An 18,013-nucleotide genomic window follows, 5' to 3' on the forward strand; every position below is an offset into this window, starting at 1 on the left:
AAGTGTATATTATCTGATATGAGTATTGTTACTCTTGCTTTCTTGTTTGCATTTGCATGAGATATCCTTTTCCATCCCCTTATTTTCAGCCTGTGTGTGTCTTTTCTCCTGGAAGGGAGTCTCTTGTAGGTAGTATATTGAAGGGTTTTATTGATTATCTGATAAACCACCCTATGTCTTTTGACTGGAACATTTGGTCTATTGATTTTTAAAAAATTTTTTTAAAAATTTAAATTTACTTATTTTAATTGGAGGCTAATTACTTTACAATATTGTATTGGTTTTGTCATACATCAACATGAATCTGCCACGGGTGTACGCGTGTTCCCCATCCTGAACCCTCCTCCCACCTCCCTCCCTGTACCATCCCTCTGGTTCATCCCAGTGTACTGGCTGCAAGCATCCTGTATCCTGTATCGAACCTGGACTGGTGATTTGTTTCTTATATGATATTATACATGTTTCAATGCCATTCTTGATTAGCTGTACTTACTGCTATTTTACTACTTATTTTCTGGTTGTTTTGTAATTCTTCTGTGTTCTTTTCTTCTTTTTGTTTCTTTGTGCTTTGAAGATTTTCTTTAGCAATATGCTTATGCTCTTTTCTCTCTAGTTTTTGTATATATATGTGTGTATGTGTATACAGTATGTATATATATATACATATATATATATATAGTAGACTTTTGATTTGTGGTTATCATGGGACATATATGTAGACCTGTAATTATATCTACTTACTTTAAATAGTTAGTCCTTTAAATTCAAGAGCATCCAAAACCATCTACATTCATTACTCTCCTTTCCCACATTTTATATTTACATCTTCAAGTTATCTTGTTGATTATTGTAGAGATAGTTGATTTTTCATTTTTGTTTTTTGATTTTTATACTACTTTATTTAGGTGGTTGGTCATCAGTCTTTATTGTCTATTTGCCTATACTAATGGGATTTTTCTTTTCCTATGGATTCTACTTTTATTTTCCATTTAGATATTAAAGATTCTTACTTCTTTATTTTCCATTTAGAGGAAAATACTAAACCCTTTAACAGGTTTAGTATTGATAAACTCTTAGTTTTTGCTTGTCTGAGAAGTTCTTTATTTTTCCTTTTATTGTATGTGATAATCTTGCTGGGCAGAGTATCATAGGTTGTAGGTTTTTCCCTTTCAGCACTTTGGATAGATGGTTCCATTTCCTTCTCACCTGCAGAGTTTCTGCATAGAAATCACCTGATAGCCTTATGGAGGTTCCATTGTGTAGGACTGATTTTCTCTTGCTAAGTTTAGAATTCCCTGTTTAAATCTCACTGCTTAAATTATGATATGTCTTGGTTTTGGTCTGTTTGAATTCACCTTGTTTGATATGCTCTGTGTTTCTTATACCTGAATATCTGTTTCCTTCTTCCAGAAATTTTCAATCATAATTTCATCAAGTACAATTTCAACCATTTTCTCTCTCTCCTCTTTCTCGGACCCCTGTAGCATAAATGTTGGTACACTTAATGTTGTCTCACAAGTCCCTTAAACTGCTCTCATTTTGCTGTTATGATTAGGTGGTTTTCATTATTCTGTCTTCCTGATCACTTATGCATTCCTCTGTATCACCAGTTTTCTGTTAATTCCTTCTAGTGTGTATTTCATTGTTATTATCATATTCTTCATTTCTGACCGGTTCTTTTTCATATTTTCTAGTTTCTTGTCAATATTCTCACTGTGTTCTATTCTTTTCCTGAATTCCATTAGCATTCTTATTACTAGTGCTTTAAATTGTTTACCTGGTAAATTGTTTCATTAGTTTATTTTTCCAGGCTTTTCTCTTCTCTTTCAATGAGACCAATTTCTCAGTCTTCTCATTTTGCTTAACTATCTGTCTATGAAATTAAGTGAAACAATTATTTAATATATTTTGCATGCTAATAATAGAATGAATATCCCTATGTGAGAATGTCCCTATATAGTATGTGTGTGCCCAGTGGCTTTGGTGGGAGAGAGAGAGATGAATTTGATGTGAGGACAAATTACATATTTACTCAGGGTGTGCTGGCAGTTGTCATCTTGGTGGCATTGGGGTAGGAGATGGAGAAGCTATGGCTGGACCCAGGTATGAGTTGGTTCTTCCCCTCTGGTGCTTATCACTGCCCTACTAGGGGCAAGAACAGGTTTCAAATTGTTGGAGCCGAAGCCCTGAGGGCTGGATCCAAGCTGGCTCCATTCCCTTTATGTTTGTGCTCCTCATCCCAGAAAGGAGCAATGCTGGAACAAGAGGGGCTGGTGTAGACTCTCAGTTTGGATGGAGGCTATGGTAGACACGCCAGGGTCAGAGATCTGTACTGCTTCTGATGTACTACCTGCGTAAACACCAGTAATGCCTACCCTTACTCTACTCAAATACTGATTTGGGTCTAAGTCATCTTTATCTCTTATAACTGGGTTCTTCCCTTAGCCTCTGCCACTCTTGCTGTAGTGGGAGCTGTGCCTCAAAGCAATTGGTGTGTTGGGATACAAGCTGTGGCAATTTGGCTGTAGGCAGATGGGACTTATTATGATGAGTTGCCTGTGTAAGCATTAGAAATGGCTGTCCCTATCTTTCTCAGATGCTGCTTCATGTCTGAACCATGTCTGTATGTCACAACCAAGCTTTCAAGCAGGCTTGGATTATTCACTCAGTTCGTGCTTGAGTGCACATGGTGGTGGTGTGGAAAACCTGCACCCTCAACTCTGCCTCAGGAAAAAGCAAGTGTGCAAACACTTCTCATGAATGGAGTTTATAGCTCTAGCTGTTAAAAGGTGCATGATCCATGTTGATTTAATTTTGTGTATGATATGAGGTAGGGGTTCATCTTCCTTCTTTTGCATGTAAACAAACAATTGTCTGTGAACTGTGAGTTTCCAGATATTCAAGCTGGTTTTAGAAAAGGCAGAGGAACCAGAGATCAAATTGCCAACGTCCGCTGGATCATCGAAAAAGCAAGAGAGTTCCAGAAAAACATCTATTTCTGCTTTATTGACTATGCCAAAGCCTTTAACTGTGTGGAAAATCACAATAAACTGTGGAAAATTCTGAAAGAGATGGGAATACCAGACCACCTGACTTGCCTCTTGAGAAATCTGTATGCAGGTCAGGAAGCAACAGTTAGAACTGGACATGGAACAACAGACTGGTTCCAAATAGGAAAAGGAGTACATCAAGGCTGTATATTGTCACCCTGCTTATTTATATGCAGAGTACATCATGAGAAATGCTGGGCTGAATGAAGCACAAACTGGAATCAAGGTTGCCAGGAGAAATATCAATAACCTCAGATATGCAGATGATACCACCCTTATGGCAGAAAGTGAAGAAGAACTAAAGAGCCTCTTGATGAAAGTGAAAGCGGAGAGTGAAAAAGTTGGCTTAACGCTCAACATTCAGAAAACGAAGATCATGGCATCTGGTCCCATCACTTCATGGCAAATAGATGGGGAAACAGTGGAAACAGTGTCTGACTTTGTTTTGTTAGGCTCCAAAATCACTGAAGATGGTGACTGCAGCCATGAAATTAGAAGACGCTTACTCCTTGGAAGGAAAGTTATGACCAACCTAGGCAGCACATTAAAAAGCAGAGACATTACTTTGTTAACAAAGGTCTGTCTAGTCAAGGCTATGGTTTTTCCAGTGGTCATGTATGGATGTGAGGGTTGGACTGTGAAGAAAGCTGAGCACCAAAGAATTGATGCTTTTGAACTGTGGTGTTGGAGAAGACTCTTGAGAATCCCTTGGACTGCAAGGATATCCAACCAGTCCATCCTAAAGGAGATCAGTCCTGGGTGTTCATTGGAAGGACTGATGTTGAAGCTGAAACTCCAATACTTTGGCCACCTGAAACGAAGAGCTGACTCATTTGAAAAGACCCTGATGCTGGGAAAGATTGAGGGCAGGAGGAGAAGGGGACGACAGAGGATGAGATGGTTAGATGGCATCACCGACTCAATGGACATGAATTTGAGTAAACTCCGGGAGTTGGTGATGGACAGGGAGGCCTGGCGTGCTGCGGTTTATGGGGTCACAAAGAGTTGGATACGACTGAGCGACTGAACTGAACTGAACTGATATAGTTGTCCCAGAACTATTTATTGAAATGATTTTTCTTTTTCCAGTGGTTTGTCTACATACCTTTGTTGAAAATTAATTGGCTATAAACTTAAGGGTTTATTTTTAAACCTCAATTCTATTCCATTGATCTATATATCTATACTTATGCCAGTATCATGCTTTCTTGTAGTTTTTTAGTAAGTTTTGAGGTTAGAAAGTATGAGTCTTCCAGTTTTGTTCTTTTTAAAGTTTATCTTGGCTATTTTGGGTTCCTTGCCTTTTTAGAAGAATATTAGATTCATCTTGTTAATGTCTACAATAAATACAACTGGCATTTTGATAGGGATTGTACTGAATTTATAGTTTAGTTTTGGGGATTATTGCCATCAAAATACTACTGTCTTTCATTCCATGACATGAAAAGTTTTGCTGCTTATTTAAATCTCTTAATATTTTTGTATCTTTTTCATAGCTCTCAGTGTAGAAGTCTTGGATTTACTTTGTTAGATTCATTACTAAATATGTTTTTGATTTTATTATATATAGTATTTTTCCTTTATTTTATTTTTAGATTGTTCATTGTTAAATGTATAGATATATGATTAATTTTTGTACATTAACCTTGTATCCTGAAACACGGCTCATCTCATATATTAACTCTAATTAAAAAAAAAAATTCTTGGGATTTCTGTATACCAGATAATGTTGTACTCAAATAGATAGTTTTACTTCTTTTCCAATTTAGACGCATTTTGCTTATTTTCCATTCTTAAATTATTTTACTAGATAGTGAATAGAAGTGAAAGAGGATATTCTTGTCTTATTTCTGATCACAGGCAGAAAGCATTTAGTCTTTTAAGCATTTAGATTAAGTATGATCTTCCTTGGGCTTCCCTTGTGGCTCAGATGGTAAAGAATCTGCCTCCAATGTGGGAGACCTGGGTTTGATCCGTGGGTTGGGAAGATCCCCTGGAGGAGGGCATGGCAACCCACTCCAGTATTCTCGCCTGGAGAATGCCCATGGACAGAGGAGCCTGGCAGGCTACAGGCCATGGGGTCATAAAGAATGGGACACGACTGAGTGACTAAGCACACACATGATCTTCCTTACTGTGGGTTTTCCCTTTATCAGGTTAGAGAATATCTTTGTCTTTCTTTGACTGAAACTGAATGTCTCTGAGTATTCATTCCTTACATATCCAACAGTGAATAGACATGGGAATGAAAATTCAACTTACATTTGGGTAGTAGGAGCTAGAGAACCTTATGGAATGAAGGGTGATGTACTGTCATATTCCTTGTGCAGTATTCTTTTAAAGAGGTGATATGATGGAATTGGGTCTTACTAGTAAGGTACTTTTTTCATACTTAATATTGAAAGGGTCCGCCTCTATTACCTCATATTTTAGAGATCATATCTCATGTCTTTAACTGTCTCCTGAGTTTGGGTAATGCTCAGTATTTAGTGTGAATTATAGTTTTTCTAAATCATTTATGTGGCAATCCTTTATCTTGGACTTGAATTACCATTGCTATAACTTTATGAGATAATTGGTGATGCTTAATATCAAAGACAGTCTTATACTTCATTTGGGCTACAGAGGTATTTGTGGTATAGTTATTGCCATCATCACCTTGATGGGAATAAATAAACCAGGTGGTTCTTGCTGATTCTTGTGTTTTATTGAATGCGTTTTTGAATGGGTTATTTCTGCATTAGAGGAAAACACCATCCTTCTAGGAGCTGTCCACATTCCAGCATTTTGCATCTGTTGTATTTATTATGGAAACAAGGCAAAAAAGAGTATTTAGTCATCTGCTGATTCCATTTGGTGCTAAACACATACTTTTATCCAGAGTGCAAGAATGCTAATTTATTTTATATACCAGGGTGGATTGCAGCCATTCCTAGAGATGTGAGTATTTAAATTGGCAAAAACTAAACAGTGGATACTCAGTGTATAGAAGATACATTCACACTATCTAGTTCTTAAGTAAGGCAAAATCTTTGTTAGTTAGGGATCTGGATTTTAAATATAACTTACCTTCTAATAGACAGGCATATACAATTGACCTTTCAACTACAGCCATAGCCATTATGTTTTAAGTTCAGAAGCTTTCTGTATGCATTCTGGAAAGTATGAAATATGACATAAGTAAAACTCAGAAGCAAATCATAATACATATATATATAGGTAAACTTGTTTTGAAATCTATCTCTGGAATAAGAGGGAAAAGTAAGCAGGAAGTTTTGTGCTGTCTATTTTTGTGTCCTTCATCTGTCTTCCTAGGTATAACTACACAGTTTTCTGGTATTTTATTCCCATATGTGATAGGATAATTTTTGTATGTGTGAGATATTTCGAAGTAATTGCAAAATTTTAATTTGAGTTGATGTTCATTCATTCATTAATGAGCATTTGGCAAATACATTTCATGTGCCCCCATGAAGCTTACATTCTATTGAATAAGACAGAAAGCAAACATGGTAAGTAGTAATAATATAAAGTGTATTAGTGATGAACAGTAATATGAAGAAAATAAAGCAGAGAAGGATTATGACATATTGAGAGTGAAATTGTTGAATTTTTTGATAGAGGGTGGAGGCCTTGCTGAAAAGTTGACTTTTGAGTAAAGACTCAAAAGTAAGAGAAGTCACAGATCCAGAAGAGTGTGCCAGCGATGGGATAGCCTAAGGTAGAGGTGCGATGTGCATTGAGTTTTAGAGAACCAGCAAGGAGGTCCATGTTGTTGGATCATAGTGAGCAAGGAGAGTAGTAAGGATGAGGTCAGAAAGGTGTGTAGGGTAGTTTGAGCAAAGCAGTGAACTGATGACATGCTAGAGGTGATAAGATGCCAAATTCTCAATAAATGAAAGTAAAACTGACAAATTTTGCTGACAAGACAGATAAGACGTTTGAAAGAAACAGCAGTAAAGGCTGAAACGTTTTTTGGCCTGGACATCTGAAAGAATTGCCATTTCCTGAACTGATGAATACTGGGAGTAGAGGGTCGAGGGGTATTATCAGGAGCTCAGGTTTTGATATGCTGTTTGAGAAGCATACTAGAGAACCAACTGACTTTTATTTTTAGTTGTTATTCGTTTTTATTTTTTGGCCACAGCCCATGGCATTTGGGGTCTTAGTTCCCTAACCATGGATCAAATCCATGCCTCCTGGAAGTATAACGTCTTAACCACTGGACCACCAGGGAAGTCTCAAGAGCCAACTGACTTTAAGTCAGCTTTTTTTACTCTCTTTTACCTGATAAATTTGAAATGTTCACATGCCTCTCTGTGAAGAATTTCTTAACCTACCCATGCTTTTCTTTTTTTGTTGTTTAGTCACTAAGTCATGTCTGTCTCTTTGCAACCACATGAACTGTAGCCCACCAGGCTCCTCTGTTCATGGGATTTCCCAGGCAAGAATACTGGAGTGAGTTGCCATTTCATTCTCCAGGGGATCTTCCAAACCCAGGGACCAAACCCGAGTCTCCTGCATTGGCAGGTGGATTCTTTAATGCTGAGCCCTGCTCTTCTTTACAGTTCCTGTTACAATTCTGATCTGTCCCACTAATTTTCTTCACCATTTAACATGTATTATTTAATAATTTCCAGAGAGTGGAGGACTTCAGAGTGGGAGCTTATTTTTACTTTGTATTTGTATTTCCTCATAGCTCTTAGTTCAGTTCTACTGTATAAATACTTTATTGAGATCAACATCTAAGAATACTTAAAACTTAACCAGATTATTAACCTAAGTTATTTCTGTTTTCCTCAATCAAATAGATCTGATTATTGATTAATGTAGAGAACACTAACTTAACTTTCTAAAAACATGTTAAATATGGGACATCCTGCATGCATTCTGCTTAAGGTGTTGCTTCCTGCTAGGGAATGTAATTAGAAATTAGGTATTTTGAGAACAACCTGAGATACACAGCAATAAGCACTGAATGACACCCTTGCATGTAAGTGGTAAAAACTGTCATCAGCAGCTAGGCCAGAACACTTGGAAGAATAGTTCATAGGGAAATCTAGTTAGCCTAATTGGGAACACAATTAAAGAAGAATATTTCCATTCTAGAATGAGTGTAACTTAGCTCTTTACAGTTGTGATTTCCTCTTCAGAATTAGAAATTTTATCTCCTGGAGAAGTGAATTATTTTAAGGCAGTAACCCTCAAAGTTTTCCGATGTCTTTAAAGTGGTGATAGATGGTATTAATTAATTGGTCATTCTGTATACAAAGCCCAGGGAATGAAAGAATTAGGACATTATTTGGGCCCCAATAGGAACTCATAATTCAGTGAGAAACATAGATATGTCAGTGAATAAATATAGCCAATGGTAATGGTTTAATAAGTGCTAGATTAGTGCTATGTAAGTACTGTTGGAACATGTGAGTGTGTCTGCAGATGACAGAATGTGAGAATGTCTTGAAGGATAAACGACACGCAGCAGGAGATATGAGGGGAGGTAGGGGCATAGCTCATGCAAAGGCACCTGTACAACCTCATGTGATTTTATGTGACTAGAGGAAAGGGTTCCTGTGAGAGAAGTGGTAGAAAGTGAAGTTAGAGAAGCTGGAGTCAGATCATGTTTGTCTATAATAAACAATATGAAATTTATTGTGGTTGAATTAAAAGCCATTTGAAAATTTCAAGTTGGGGTGTGAGGATCATATTTGAAGTTTAGAGAGATTCCTCTAATTGTATCATAGACAAAATATTGTATTAGCCAAAAAGCTAATGTTTCTAATATTTCGTGATTTTTTTCTCTCCTCCTTGTGTCACACTTTTTCCATTTTCTCCCTAATCATTTTTCCTCTAGACTACTATTAGTAATGAGGATAAGAACAAAGGGTACTTACTGGAGAAGTATTTGATAGGGAGAATAACAGATCTTACCTAATGATTGGAATGAGGGAATGGAAGAGTCAAGGATACTCCTTAAGTTTATTGTTAGTGAGTTGGGAATTGGGGTGCTTCAGTCCGAGAATGTTTAAGGAGAAACATTTTTGGGAGTGTGTATAAGAAAAGCAATGGGTTCAGTTTTTGGACATGTTTATTTTGAGATCCAACTTGAGTTATTCTGCTGGAACTCAGTAGAGAGGTCACTTCCTGTTAACCTAAATTTAGTATTCATTGTCATCTAAGAGGACAGAGGAGAAACTTTTAAGGAGGGAATATGGCCAATAGTTTACCATAGAGTTTGCCACAGAGAGAGGTCATATAAGAAAATTCTGGAAAATATTTCACATTAAATTAGGTAACCTCATTAATACCTTGGAAGGTAGGAATTATCATCCCCATGTTGTAGCTGAAGTAAGGTTAGTTATGACAATCAAAATCTCCTCCTATCGGAATGTTTTTGTGTTGGAATTGTAACCCCAAAGCTCATGCTGTCTTCGTTATGAGACAGACTTCCTGCCTTGGAGTTGCCCAGCATTTGCCTCACCTCATGTTTGGTAGACTCCTCAGGCCCAGGGATATGTATTATCCATCTTTCCAATCTCTTCCAAGGTCAGATACACATATGGTGTAAATATAAATCATGGAGGCTGCATTCATAAGGTTTACACAAGCTTCTGTGCTAGAATTTTAGAGTAGAGGTCAGGGATTTGTTGTTGTTGTTGTTGTTGTAGTTTGTTTGGCTACAGTTGGATTTGAATGGTTTTTAAATGGGCTAGATACTCTCTAGTGTATGAGAGCTTCACCACTTTCCGTTGACTGACATCTGGGCTATTCATGCTTCACACTTAAAATAAGCACCTGAGTTTATAGATTTAGCTTTGCAGTCATACTTTGTAGCAGGTGTTTCAGGGCTGCTGAATTAAACTAAAAAGCCAAACAGTTTTTTTTTTTTTTTTAACCTCTGGGAAAAGCAACCATTAAGCTATCATTACTAAGTTGCTATGTTTAGAGTTGCTCCTTTATCAATAGTAGATTAAAAAGGTCAAGAGGATACTTTTACTCTTTCTTCAAATATGTTTTTGGCAAAATAAATAACCTTATCAATCACAGTTTAATTTATAGTGTTACAATTTTGGCCTGAGGTTTTCTTATCAGCCTTATTCTAAAACTGAGTTAAGGAATAAGTTTGTTATCTGAGTTGTATTAGGTGTGACAATTATTTGTTAGGAAGGAATGCCTAAAATGTGTATTTTCTTTTGGGCCACTACAGAACCTACAGTCTGTCCTTAGACAGACTTTGTGAGAGATAATGAAGCTACTGACAATAACAAAAAAAATAGTGTTGGGTAGAAAGAGCGTTAATATAGGAGCCAATCCTGGATCTTATTCATAACTGGGCCATTAAATGAGAGAAAATAGTGTTTCCCTGTAGGAAGCATTACAGCTATTTAATGAATGTTGGCTTTACTAGAAACAATCAGCAATACCACATTTTATTAATTTAAAAAATAATAGTACTTTTTATATCTTCTCAAGGTATTCTTTGTGAAAGAATAACTGGAAACATATTAAGCAGGATAAACCACTCCATGAATGTAAAGTATTATTAACTAAGAAGTCGCATCAATGTCCCTGGGCTTGGATCCCATTTATACTAAGTAACTCTATTCATTTTCTGAGATATGCCAGAATATTTGGGAAGCCATGATTTATTTCTCTCAAGTGAGTTACAGAAACTTATATAAGGAATTATAAAGATAATGATAATTATTGATCCTTGACTAGATATTAAAACTCAAGATAACTCTCACAGGTACTAATTAATCTATACGGGAAAAGTTTTCTGACTTACAGATATTTGAATTTTTATTAGATTAAGTGATAAAGTATATGCACAAATGGAAGGAAGCATGAAGCACAGCAAGTGGATCTTATTGAAGTAGCTCATTTTTTAGTGCTTTCTGCTTATTCCTTTTACTATAATCATATGATAGATGACTTCAGATAATATTTATTTTTAGATATAAATTTTAGGCAAATAATAGATTAATGCATACTATGTTTCTTTCAGATGGATAGAAAATGAATGCAGTGCATTTCTGAACTTTATATATATATTTTCTTAACTGACACAATAGTCTGCATCAGAATTAAGTAATATTGCTTTCCTAGGAGGTTTCTTTGGAGTTTTAATATTCACTTTGGTGTATTTCAACTACTCCAGGTATGCATTAAGGCTCAGAGTACATACCCTGGGTATGAGTACATATTTCAATACGATCATTATATAGTTTCTCAGTTTTCTATTTGAATTTGAAGAATTCTTTTATTTTCTTCTTTATTGATTTTATTCTATTAACATGAAATAGAAAATGAGAAATAAGAATAGAAAAATCAGTGAAGGTCTTTCTCTGCTGCTTAATAATGTTTTGATTATAAAATCTTCCATTTTTTTTAATCTTTTTTTTTCCTCAGAACCTTCTTTTCATCTTTGCAGTCTGTTCTTGTTTCACCATATTATATCCCTCAGCTCAGTTAATGCTAAGTATCCACTTTCTAATTTATGTTGGGGAAAAACATTTAAATTAGCAGGTGTTTGCACTATTTGGATTTCTAATAGAACATGAAGCTGCCCAGTCCAGTGAAGCAGTTAGCAGGCGGCATCTTGGCAGAAAGAAGATGGGATAAAAGCCAACCAAGAATGGAATCCAAATAGCAAAGTATCCATTAGACTTTTCTGCTGTATATCTCTTAGTCTTAAGAAAACAAAACTGCTCTTTTATGAGCTCCCATCCCTCCACTACCAGAGTGCTTTTGTCAGCTCCAGAAATTTCATTTAAACACCTGGAAGAGAAAAAATAATGCACATATAGTTCTGCTTTGTTGAGCAGGGTATCTGCTGAGCTATCCACTTGAGCCGGAATGTAGCTTAGTAAGGAAGTTTTCTCTGATTCTTTGAAATGTGTGTTTGTTCAAGGGTGTATGGAATCAATTGCTGTGAAAATCCTTTAGCTTTGCCCTTTCTGATGGCCAAGTTATAGGAACTTTCCCTTCTTATTTTTGAACCATTTAGATTTTTTTCTGTTTTAAACAGAAGTCCTTAAATGGGTCGATGATATTTACAAATGTATTTCACATCCAACTTTTTCATCCTTCTCATAATATCATGGGAAATGTAACATAACAGGTCTATATAGCTTTTTATACCAGTGACTATGTGCTTGGCTTTAGTAACACTTTTGTTTTGTTTGATTTTTGATATAAATTTTTTAAATTGAAGTATAATATGCATTCATGAAATGTATAGCCTATATGCATACAGGTCAATTAATTTTTCAAGCTAAACATACCACCTCCAAGGTAACAAGTACCCAGGGCAAGACACTGAGAATTGCCAGAATTCAAATGATCCCTTATGCCCCTTTCTAGTCTCTAATCACTCTCAAAGAATAAACACTATACTGATTTCTAAATTATAGATTAGCTTTGCTGACTTTGAACTTTATATAGACAGACTCAAATAAGATTAATATGTACTCTTTATGTCTGGTATTTTCATTCCATATTTTATATTGTGGCATGTAACTGCATTTTGTTCATTCTTATCACTTTGGGTTGCTCCTAATTTGGGTCTATATGAAGAGTATTTCTATGAACAATTGTATGTGACTTTTAGTGAACATGAAAATATTTCCATAAATGTGTATCTTCTCCCAGGAGTGGAACAAAGTTGGCTTGTGGGAATGTACATATATATTAAACTTTAGTAGACACTATCAGTTTTCCAAAGCAGTTGTATCAGTGACTTCACTAAAATTTGATGTAAAGATAGATATAATTTAATTGTACTCTTTAGCTTTTTGTAGAATTATCATGTGCAAGTTTGTCTAGACTCTCTGGATTATGTATATTTTCCATATATTTGTTTTCTTGAAATAATCATATCCCAAGTTTCTTACCCTTTCTGAGTATAACTTCCTCTTGCTTATTTCTTACTAATTTTTCTATTTGTTTCTTCAAAAATGATTAAGATCCTTATATGTGCCGTGTACTGCTAGATAATGGATTAAAAAATAACTAAGCTATGTGCTTGCATTCAAGGGAAGTGTAATAAAGTGAGGGAGACAGCAATATGAATAGATGTATTTTTAATTGATTTCACTAGAATCTAAAATGCTTCTTCCTTGATCTATTGTTTCTATATTTAGTAAAGAAGTTCATCAACAACTTGTAAAGTTCATTTATAATTTCTATACTGTTAAAAAATCATGGATACTCCAATACAAATTTCCCTTTTTTGAAGAAAATTGACCCTGTATTTTTAGCTCCCTCATACAGAAGTCATACAGTCTTCCAAGTTGCACTTTTTTTTAAAATTTTAATTCATTTTTTAGAATATAGTGACCATAATTATCCACAGTATTTGGGGCCCTAAACTCTAAGATATGGATGTGTTTTTGCTTGCTTCTTTGTTATTTTTGAGAGTTCAATATCTTCTGATGTCCTTTTTGTTAATTTACAATACATATTTAGGTTTTTGGGCTAGCCCAGAAAACTTTCAGTTTTACATCTGCAAGAAACAACTTATGATTACTCCCAGGTTCTCTTTTTTGTAACATTTATCCTGGTGAAGGCCTGGTGAAGGCCCTGTAACTCCCACACACATGACTTTAGCTCCCAACTATAAGCTACTGATCCACCGATTTCTATTTCTTGTTCAATTCTCAATCCATGTACAGTACATTTTTATTTGGATAGTATGCTGGCATCTCACATTTGGCAGATAACAAAATGTACTTTACCTTACTCTTTCAAATGCATTATTCATCCCATATTCTCCATCTTAGTGAATGCATCACGAGGTACACAGTGGTTAAAACAATTTTCTAGAAGCTTCTAGATCCCTTCATTCCTCTTCCCCATCTAAGTATCACAGTGTCTTACCTTTTTCCCTCATAAATATTTCTGGACCCATCCTACTATGGGCTAGCAATAGTGTTCAGCATTTAGGCCCGCACTGTCTCTTGCTTGGATTATTGCACGGTCTTCCTGACTGAAATTTCATTCTCTCTGGTCACTAAATGGTCACTGCTAGAGCAATCTTTGAAGAACACACATCTGAGCTGTAGCACTCACAGTTCTTGAGCGTGGCATCTGCTTGCCTTTCTAGAGGGATTCATCACCATTCTTGCTCAGTGTCCCTATACTTGTAGTGGTACTTGCAGTAGCATGCAGGCTCCTTGCTCTGTTATGCCTCAGGCCTTTGGACATGCTGTTTTCTCTACACTGTTCACAGGAATAATTTTTGCTCACTGTTTAAGAGTCTTCTCCTCTGACAAATTTTCTTCAATTCCCCTCAATCTGAAGAACTTTCCTCTATGCTATCAATAACTCTATTTTAACTCCCATGTAAATTTTTTGTTTTCCCCTTCTGATCTGTAAGCTCTTTATTTTGCTTGCTTAACATTTAGCACACTGCCTGATATGTACAGGGGGGCTCAACAATACTGTTGAATGAACAGTTGAATTAATTAACTGATAGCTTAGAGCCCTCCGTTTTTATACTTTATGATCTTTAAAATCCCTAAATATATTTTGTTCTCTTGCCAGGGTTAAAACTCATATGTTGCTTCTCTACCCACTTGCACAGACTTGTAAGATCTTCTTTTTAAGTCCCATCTGTGTATTTCTTCATCAGCTGGAAGCATTTAATGTCTCCCTAACTTGGAAATCTCATGTAAGCTTTTTCTTCTGGAGCATTAAAAAAAGATATTAAATAAATACCAATCCTCAAGATGCAGTTCTTTACAATTCTTCATCCAGAGAAATCCCTAATTGACCCTACCATTTAATTCCTATTTTGACCTGGCTTTAAATTTAAGTATAAATAGACAACTTATGAACCTTTCATGTGATCGTTAAAACAAAAGAGCCACAACTTTTGTTTAGAAGTGTGACATTCATTAGCTGTCCTTTTATTTGTGTGCTTATTTACTACATTAAATTTATCCTTTGGGATGTCTTTTAGGAGAAATAACCTTGTCTTCTCAATTTTTCTTTCCTAAACTCTGTAACCTGCCTTTTTCCACCTGCTGCCATAATATGATTTTTGTTACATTCACTGAACTTTTCTCACAAGCTTTGTTGGCTTGCTATTTAGGCTATCAGTGCTCATTAAGAATTCTGAAATTGCTTTAGGCAGAGATAACAAAGTATAGGCTCAAAAGCTGAAATATATTACAATTTTTAAAACTTCAAAGTTCCTAGAGCATAAAAATTAGCATAGTTAACAGTGATATATATATAGCTACTATCAGAGTAAAAGGAATAATGTTTTAACTTTATGCTTATTTGTAATAATACATGTTCACTGACTTTCATCTTCCAGAAACTACCTAAACATTGACCTTGTCATTCTAAATAGAGAAGTATAAGGTGTAAGTCATTTCAGAAGAAGTTAAATAGTTATAGCTATACTGTAATATGCGGAGAATTTTCTTCAGTTCTTTCTGAATATTTATACATGGTGTCATTATTCCTTGGAGGAGTGTACATCCTTTTTAAACATTAAATTATTTTTCCTCTAAGTCACATTGAGATAAATGTAGATAAAGGATCCACCTGCTAATGTAGGAGAAGCAAGAGATGTCAGTTCGATCCCTGGGTTGGGAAGATTCCCTGGAGTAGGAAATGACAACCCACTCCAGTATTCTTGCCTGGAAAATTCCTTGGACAGAGGAACCTGGCAGGCTACAGTTCTTGGGGTCGCAAAGAACTGGACATGACTGAATGACTGAGCACGTGCACACACACACACACACACACACAGTTGTACAAAACTGTTGGGAATATGAAAATCACGGGCTATCACAGAACAAAAACAGTGCCCCAAGTGTGATAAATTTTAGGAATAAAATATTTCTGAACTTTTCCTGTAGTTCCCTACTACTTTACAAGCATATTCCAATTCTGTTATGCTACTTACTGAACCCCCTTACCAGGTTGGCAGGAGTACAGTTATCCTCATTTTTACAGATGGAAACACAGACACTGAAAAGCCGACTTGCCCAGCGTGGAATACTAATGACAGAGCTGAAACTTGAACCCAGACCGGAAATCTAGAGGGGAAATCATAGCAAGTCAGGAAAACCATGCAGTGTCTTTTCTGGGTAATTAATGAGTAGGAACAGTGAATTGACAGCTACTTCTAACTGTCCTCCCTGCATCTTGTAAAAAAGTGAATCTCTCTCAAAGCCCACCTGAAGTAGCAGACAGCCTTTATTTTCAGAAAGGAAGGAGCTAAAATATAGTAGTGCAGCCATTTATTAGCCTCAGGTAGCATTATTCAAAGGTAGCAGAGTCTTGTGAAATAGTCATGGGATTTGCAATCAGAAGATTTAAGTTTACATCTCAGTTCTGCCAGCTTTTTAATCTCCTGATACTAAATACCTGTTTAGTTAAAATGGGGCTGATAACACCAGCCTAACTGCCTCGAGGGGTGTTGTGATGATCAGTGAGATACTATCCAGAAACACTTTATAAACTATAAGTCATTGTATAACACAAGTCCTCATCCTTGTATAATAGCAAGTGAGAGAAATCCATTCCCTGCAAGAAGCTGTTAAGATCATGTTTTAGTCACACTGACTTGTGCTACAATGCAAGAAATGCTACATTGAGCTCAGTCAGTTGGCCCAGGAACCCATACCATACCTAACTTTCTGACAGATAAAATTTGGGGTATGTCAGATAATAATTAAATGCATAGTTTATGATTTTTTCTACCCCTAATTCTGAGTTTCCAAACTTTTTAAAGGTGTTACTACCTTTGAGGCAATAAATACAAATCACTGTGTAACAAATCATGGAAAGTTAATGCGTAAGATCCTGGAGACAGCACTCTTGAAGGAAGCCAGTTTTCTCATCTTTAAAAAGAGGAATAATATGTACCATGAGTTTTTATAAGTATTACATTAGATATTATGTGTGGAATGCATAAATTATTGTTCAGTTCACTTGAGTTAGTTTTCTTTACACTTTTTATTTTATATTAATAATTTTAGATTTCTCGGAAAGTTGCAAAGATAATACAGAAATTTCTGATCTACTCTTCTGATTTCCTCCACTGTTAATGTCTTACATTTGCCACAATGAGCATCCATTGATGCATTACTGCTAACTAAACTCTGGACTTTATTTGGCATTCATTAATTTTTCCATTAATGTCTTCTTTCTGTTCCAGGATCTGATCCAGGGTTCTATGTTGCATTTAGTTTTCATGTCTCTCCAGTTTCCCCTGCTCTGTGATACTTCATCAGCCAGTCCCTTTGTTTTCTATGATCTTAATCGAGGAATACTGTCCAGATATCATGTAGGATTTTCCCCAATCTGGGTTGTTTGTTGTTGTTTTTTCATGATTAGATTGAGACTATGGGCTTTGGAGAGAATTCCGGGCAGGTGAAGTACTCATCTTGTCACAATATATCAAAAATCACCCGATATCCTTGTGACATCATTGATGATGTTAACGTTCATCTCTTGGCTAAGATTGTACTTGCCAAGGAATTTTCCTGTAGATTTGAGCTGGTTTCGATCCACTATCACTTACATAGGACTTTCTCTTTCCTCTCCTCCCACTGTTTGAAATGCTTTTTATTTGTATTTATTGCAAATGTCATCTCTGAGGAATTATCTCCTCTGACCACCCAAGCTAAACTAGCTTTTCTTCTTGTCAGTTGCTGACACTCACTTTTGTGTTTTCTTGATAGAATTTGTCATTACCTGAGATTGTCTTATGTATTTGTTTATGTAGTTTATCATTTGCTTTCGGTCCCCTTTCCCTCAAACAAGAATATAAGCCTCAGGAGAACAAGGTCCCTATAGGATAATTCCCTTCTGTGCACTTGACATCTAAGAACAAGGGCTAGCATATACTAAATGCTCAATAACTATATGCTGAATAAATGTTGAAGAAAGAAAGATCTAAGATTAATTTATTAGCAAGTATTTCTGAAAAAGAATGAAAG

The 18,013-nt window shown here is 35.9% G+C and overlaps 1 protein-coding gene across 4 annotated transcripts in view; it reads left to right on the forward strand.

The window, feature by feature from the left end:
* CTNNA3 (catenin alpha 3) overlaps window positions 1–18,013 on the forward strand; it is a 1,958,943-nt gene that overhangs the window by 493,362 nt on the left and 1,447,568 nt on the right. The window lies entirely within an intron of this gene.

Source organism: Bos mutus, chromosome 28 (genome assembly GCF_027580195.1).
Source record: "Bos mutus isolate GX-2022 chromosome 28, NWIPB_WYAK_1.1, whole genome shotgun sequence".
NCBI lineage: Eukaryota > Metazoa > Chordata > Mammalia > Artiodactyla > Bovidae > Bos > Bos mutus.